At 44.9% G+C, this 7,684-nt stretch overlaps 1 pseudogene; it reads left to right on the top strand.

The window, feature by feature from the left end:
* The first annotated feature begins 1,729 nt into the window (after nt 1-1,729).
* LOC123135258 (chitin elicitor receptor kinase 1-like) lies at nt 1,730-4,578 on the top strand (annotated as a pseudogene).
* The last annotated feature ends 3,106 nt before the right edge of the window (nt 4,579-7,684 follow it).

The raw sequence follows: 7,684 nt of genomic DNA on the forward strand, positions 1-7,684 counted from the left end.
GATTAATGGATCTGAGGTAGTTAGAAGTCACTGAATAACTACTTATACTATTGTGTCAGCCGTCACTGGCTACAATTGTTTATATGATACTTGTACTATTATACATGAACTGAGCACACTTGGTACAAAATAGGAGAGTGGAAGGGGCATGTCCTACCTGGCACCGCGAGCTTCTGCTCAGGCGGCGCGCCATGGGCGCGCCCCAACCACTAGTTTTACAAGCAAGCTAGTAACATAACATTGGTGAAGGTTTACAACGCATCCGCATGAGCAAACAAGAGAGGCTAGCCGCCGCCTCCTCCTTCCTCCACAAAAAAGTTAGGCTTTCTGCCTCCCGCCGCCGCCGCCGCAGGTCCGCCTCCTCTCCGGTGGCCCTAGGGCCATGGGGGCGCGGTGGATCTCGGCAAGGACCGGCGGGAGGGCTCCATTTTTAGTCGTTTCTTTCAGTTTTGCTAGGGTTTGTGTCCTGCTCAGGAAGACGAGACGGCGGCGGCTCCCTGAAGATGGAATAAAGGTCTCCCCGCCTAGTCCCCATTCCGGCGGTGCGTCTAGCACCGTTGGTGGGCGTGTGGAGGTGTGTCTCCGGCGGATCTATCTTTGGTGGATTTGTTCGGATCTCGTCGTTGTTTGTCTACGTTCGCGTGTCTTCGGATTGAATCTTTCTGATCTACGTTATTCTTCATCTGCGGCGGTTGCTGTTCTGGTGCGCTGGTCCTACGGGGCCTTAGCACGACGACTTCCCGACTGTCTACTACAACAAGTTGTGCCCGACTCCGGCGATGGAGGGGCGTTGACGGCGGCGCACCTTCCGCTCCGGCGACAAATGTTGTCATGATGGTGGCTCCAGACTTAATGATGAATTATTTTGTAAGGTCTTTGAGAATAATTAATAAAATGGCTGCAAGCATCGCCCAGATGCAGAGGCCGGGGGTCATCCTCCTTTTCAAAAGAAAAAAATCCATATTCAAACTCCTTTTCTAAAAAACTATATTCAAACTACTTGAAGTTTTAAAATTTCAGGACACCCCTGCCCATCATCGAATTACACATGTATAATGTATTTCTGCATGAAATTACTTTATATGTATAATGTTTATCATAGAATCAGTATTTGCTGGAATGTATTTAAGTATGGAAAGCTTAAGGAAGTTGGTCTGTCAATGGAATGCAGTATACTTTGTTTTTATATTGGAAGGACTACCCGATATGTACATTGATAATTAGAAGGAAGTAGGTCATCGATTAGGTTACGACCCTAATAGCGACCTGCATGATTAATGGAATTCGGGCATGATCATTCATGACGCATTGCTCACAAGTACATGTTCCAGATACTCTCTACCTGGAAACTAGTTTAATGATTAGAAATTATAAATATCAATTTCAAGAAACAAATTGAACTGAAATGCAACAATCTAATCCATTTGATGATACCATGTTGTTACAGTGGTCTTTTTGAATGTCAGGGCTTAATTTGACTTGATGTATCATTTATATGTTGCGGAGAGTTGATCACATCTTCCTAATTTTTTTACTCTGCTTATTTGGTTTCCCAGATCCCGATGGAAGTTACCGTCCTCTTAAATCATCAGCAGGGTAAGAATTGTTATTTTAACTTATACTCTTATCCACTTAATTTTCTTAGTCATGCATGTTACATTTATTCTCATGCAGTTGTGCTGATAAGTATCCCTCATCTTGTGCAATATAGCCATACTTCGTCCTTGCACGAGCTAATTATTGCTCGCCGTTAAGGTGTTTTGGGGAAGAAAAACTGGATACTATTGTCGGCTACTATGAGTGAACTATGATGCTTATTCATATTCAACTCTTCGGTACAGGAAAAAAGGTTTCAGCAGGAGCAATAGCAGGAAGTGTTGTGGCTGGTGTAGTGGCACCAGTCTTGGGTGTCTTGTTATTCTTGTTTTATAGGCGAAGAAAGGCGAAACAGAATGCACTGCGGCTAGGTAACCTTGCAACTGAGAGTTAGTCCTGTAATTTGTTTTGTAGACAAGCATATGCGTGTCCTAATTTCACCACTTCAAGTTAATATCTGTCCTTCGTTCGTCTCAACGATTTTCTGCTAGAAGGATATGTGTGGATTAGGGTGGTTTGAAGCCATGCTTGTTTATCTATGAGCAACTATATTTAGCCTGGAAATATTGTGGAGTAAATAGTGTATGATATGAGTTATGATTATGAGTAATAATTTGAGAAACTTCAAGTATAACCAACGAGGCATGTCAGGGATCTATAAGTCTACTTTTGGAAGATAGAGAAAGTTAGATAACCTTGAATTATGCTTCCAATTTTCTTCTCTTTTTTGTGCTTCCTTCACCAGGCCTTGACTGATATTAATCACAACAGGATGTGCCTTCTTATTTCTGAACTATTATTCTTTTTGTTCCAGCCAGTACAATATTAATGCAAAAGGTGACATCATCGACCACTCAAGCTGACGTAGCTTCATTAGCTGCTGGCATTACAGTTGACAAATCAGTCAAGTTCACATACCAAGAACTTTTTAATGCTACAGAAGGCTTCAACATAACTCATAAAATTGGACAAGGTGGCTTTGGTGCTGTTTATTATGCTGAGCTTGTAGGCGAGGTTAGTTCAAAAATAAATAAATTCTGTTGCATTTCAGAAACCCACATGCGAAAAACATGTGTACTTAACTAGGGGCTTGAAAAATGGAAGAATAACATAACTCTGTGATTGCAATCATGCAACATCATGATACGTTCTTCATCGAAATGACTTGCTTTGTTTCTCTTGTGTTGTCCACTGTCTAGAAAGCCGCTATAAAGAAAATGGACATGCAGGCTACTCAAGAGTTTCTTGCCGAATTAAAGGTTTTGACACATGTTCACCACCTAAATCTGGTTCGTAAATCTTCTATTTGTTCACCTAATTGACACTGCTTTTTAATGGGATGTTAATATTGATTTTCCATGGGGGACGATCTCGTAAATCTTTAGTCAGGTTAATTTGCCGTTTCAATGTTCTATACCATGCAGGTGCGCTTGATTGGTTATTGCACAGAGAGTTCTTTGTTCCTTGTCTACGAATTTGTCGAGAATGGCAACTTAAGCCAGCATTTGCGTGGAACTGGTAATGTTATGCCTCTTGAAATACCGAATGTGCCTTTTTCTACGCTGTTGCTTCTGGCAAATTAATCTCTCGGCACATTTGTATAGGTTACGAGCCTCTTTCTTGGGCTGAAAGAGTTCGGATTGCGCTAGATTCAGCAAGAGGTCTTGAGTACATTCATGAGCATACCGTTCCAGTCTACATACATCGGGACATCAAATCCGCAAACATCTTGATAGACAAGAACACCCGTGCAAAGGTAGGAATGATTCAAGAAGAATTCATCCGTATGTTTTATATGTTATGGTCATCGATCCATGTGTTCTATATGTACATTCATGAAGTAATGTTGTTTACGTGTATCTTCTAGGTTGCAGATTTTGGTCTGACCAAGCTTACAGAAGTTGGTGGTGCATCTTTGCAAACACGTGTTGTTGGTACATTCGGTTACATGCCTCCAGAGTAGGTTTCCTGAACTTCTACCTTTTTTTGAGGAATGAACATCTACTTTTGTCATTATGCTAACTGCAGAGTAGTTGCTGATTTTTTACGAATGTTGACAATTATGGGAAATGGTGTTGGCAGATACGTTTGATACGGTGATATTTCTCGTAAGGTTGATGTGTATGCCTTTGGCGTTGTCTTGTATGAACTTATCTCAGCCAAAGATGCCATTGTCCGACCAGCCGATGGATCTGCTAGTGGTTCGAGGGGACTGGTTTATCTGGTAATTGTGCATCTGAGCAAGTAACTAGTTACTTTCTGCTCTAAGTGCTTCTAAAGACGCTAAGCCGGCTCCCTTCAGGTCTTTGCTGAAGTTCTTTCTTTGGCTGTCTAATGACTTTTTACCATACTGAAATCTATAGTTTGAGGAGACTCTCACTGCACCGGATGCGAAAGAAGGCCTCCAGAAGCTGATCGATCCGAAGCTGGGAGATGATTATCCCATGGACGCCATTCTCATGGTTAGAAAAAACATGCCCAGGCCCCTGCTTATATTGTTCGATTGGATAATAACCTTCTGCATGCAGATGACACACCTGGCGAACGCATGCACGGAGGAGGACCCCAAGCTGAGGCCCACGATGAGGTCCGTGGTTGTCGCGCTGATGACGCTCTCTTCCATGAGCGAGTTCTGGGATATGAAAAACCCGGGCTTGGTGAACCTCATGTCTGGGAGATGACCTTGTTACCCACATGTCTCCCCTGGCTGGCATTGTAGATCAGGGCACATTTCCTTTCTGTCAAGAAGCAAACACACGCCTTGCAGAGCCCTTTTTCTTCCATGAAAAGCTAAATAGGAAATTAGATACATTTTTTTAAAAGGAGGATAACCTCCGGCCTCTGCATAGGAAATTAGATACATGCAATGAGACATGTGTATATGTGTCACGCACACCAGGGCAACCGCATCCGCACCGACCAGTGGGATGGTGCGATGGGTAACGCGACGAGCACATGACTGAAGTGAACAGCATGTGTGTATCGCTGCCCAGTGGGCCAGAGGGGTTGGTAGCGGTCTGCGTGCCATGGTGGTGTTATAGGCGGCTGCGTCCGCGTGTGTGAGGGTTATGCTGTATAATGACAATTTAGGTCGAACGAGAGAAGCTGCTCTTCCTCGCATATCCTATATCGCCTTTCTCCTTGTTCTTCCTGCGTCCACTCCTCCTCCTTCCCTAGATCACTAGAGGCCCGTGACAAGTGGTATCAGAGGTCAGAGATCCTGGATTCAACCTACCAGCGACCGTGCTACCAGAACAAACAAGCTCGCCAAGCGGAAGCCATGGAGGACCAGATCGCCGCTCCAGTGAAGACGATCAATGACGGGCGCGTCTCCAATGACGCCCGCCTCGAAGCGATCCAATTATCTATCGAGATGTGGCGGCCGGTGGTCACCAACCTACATCAGCAGCTCGACGAACTGTGCACCCAGGTGGGCCGGATCATGCTGCACCCAGCTCTTGCATCGGCTCCAGCAACACCAGAGGATGTGGTGGTGCGGCCTCGGCCGACAGATCCAGTCGACGACGCTAGGCACCACGGGCCCGATGGCCACGGCGCAATCATCGACACTGGGATTTGGCTCACGGGGTGGTCACCACCCTGATACCGCCTCCGGTCAGGGGTGTGTCAACCAATCTCAATCCCACTTTTCTGCTCCTCCTGATGTAGATTCGAGTAGGGCGTTTGAGCACGGGTTACACCAGGCGTTGCACTCCAATTGGGCTCTCCCTAGGCTTGAATTCCCTCAATTTGACGGTGATAATCCCCAATTTTGGAAAAAATAGATATGAGAAGTACTTTGATGTGTATGGGGCGCAACCAGATCTTTGTGTCCGGGTTGCCACACTCCATTTGAGTGGCGTGGTGGCTGCAAATTCATGAGGTTCACATCACCCAGTTCACGTGGGAGAGTATCTGTTCCTCTCTATGTGCCAAGTTTAGTAGGGAGCAGTACCAAAATCAACGTCGCCAGTTTACACCTGGCGCCAGTCTGGGTCAGTAGTGGAGTACATGGAGCGTTTTTGAGAAATTGATGCACAATTTTCTTGTTCATAACCCATCATTTGACCCAGTGTTTTTTACTAGTCAATTCTTAGATGGTCTAAAAACTGAAAGCAAAGCACGTGTTGCTTTAAACCGCCCCAAGAGCTCGATTCTGCCTTTTCTCTTGCTCTGTTACAGGAAGAGCTGCTGGGACAAACGTACTGAACTTTACCAACAAGGCCATATGACGGCGAATTACGAAGGCCATATTATGGCGAATTAATCGCCCATGAGTTCGGTCTATGAAGCAATGACAAGAGAATCAGTTAGTCAGGACAAATGAGAGCCTAGGACCTGATGATATTTTGCGCTTGTAGTTATTGATAACTCATGTTTTCTACAGTTTCGCGATTGCTATGGGTTTGGTAAGGTTGCTATGGGATCTATGAGTATAATGCTGCGTTTTCACCTAGAATATGTCATCTAGTCCAATGTTACTCTGAAATGTTTAAAATCAAGAACCCTATCCCGAAATTCCAGTCCACCAAATTTTTGGCTGGTGATTTTACATAAAGTTTAATGCTGCCCTTTTTTGGGTGTAAAGTCTAATAGTAGTATTTATTTTTGAGTGGACGAGTGAGGTCTAAAACTGTAGTTTGTTGGCTACCTTTGTTCCAACTATCCTGTATAAAATCTTGCAGAGCCGCGTGTCCCAACCAACTTCTCACTTCATCCTGTTGAAATGCACGACATGGCGGCCCCATATTTTGCAACTCTTCATTTCATAATACTTCACCATATAATCTGATGAAGCTTTGTTCAAATTGACTTCAAAGAAGTGTTGCTCTCATTCACCCCCTTGCAAATCGGACACACTATCGGCTTCGAATGCGTCCGTCTGTGCCCGTGGAGATGGATACGGGAGCCGGACACCCAACCGCATGACTGGAAAGTTCGCTCGTATTTTAAATAAAAATTGAACCAAAAGAACAAATTTCATGCAAACCTAACGAATTTCAAGAAAATCGGACCTAATTCATGTAAAGTTTGACATATTACATTAAAACTGGATGATATTTGATAATTTCAACTATTTTATTTAATAAAAACCTAAAAGACTACACGGGTATAGGAGGCCGTTCATGGCAGTGGCATAATCCGGAGGAAGATCCACCGGCTAGCGAGGAGAATCATCCACTAGCATATGACGCGACATTCGATTTGGACAGCGTGGTTGCACTGGGGGGGGGGGGGGGCTCCTTCACCTCCTATTTAACGGGATGACGAGGGCTACACTATTTGAAGTCTCGAGTTTCTGCAGGAAAGACAATCGGACACTTGGGGCTACACTATTTGAAGTTCCGAGCTACTGTAATCATGCAACCCGGCACTTGGGGGCTACAATAACTAAAGCTATATTTACTTAAGCAAGCACCAAGTCATCACGAGGTGATAAACTCGGAGCTTGGGGGCCTACAGATGATATTCATACGCTCTTGGAGTTGAAGAAAAATACAAAAAGACGAAGGGGACCCGGTCTCAAGAAGGACCCGACCTGGAAGGACCCGGCCTAGAAGGATCCAGTCTAAAGAAGGACCCATGACTGGGAAGACCCTGCCTGGAAGGACCTGGCATGAAGATCTTAGGGTGAACAAAGTTCTGACTGGAAGGAGTCCAGCTACATGACCCGGCAACATCAACGTTCATGACCCGACGACATCAAGTTTCATGACCGGGCAGCATCAACCACAACCCGGCAACTTCTATATATGAAACCCGGTGTCCACAAGTCGGCAATCACTAGTGCAGAACCGGGCAATAGCACCGGTTCGTAAGGCCCTTTAGTGCCGGTTCCACAACCGGCACTAAAGTGTGGTCACTAAAGGCCCCCCCCCCCTTTAGTACCGGTTCAGCACGAACCGGTGCTAAAGGCCAACCACGTGGCACGAGCCAGCTCCGGGGGCCGGGAGCCCTGTAGTACCGGTTGGTAACACCAACCGGTACTAGATATTTGTGGGTTTTTGTTTTATTTTTTATTTTTCAATTAAATTTGTGTTATCAATTTAATTCTTTTTCGTTTGCTGGTATTTTACGATACTACATA

The sequence above is a fragment of the Triticum aestivum genome, chromosome 6B (genome assembly GCF_018294505.1).
Source record: "Triticum aestivum cultivar Chinese Spring chromosome 6B, IWGSC CS RefSeq v2.1, whole genome shotgun sequence".
NCBI lineage: Eukaryota > Viridiplantae > Streptophyta > Magnoliopsida > Poales > Poaceae > Triticum > Triticum aestivum.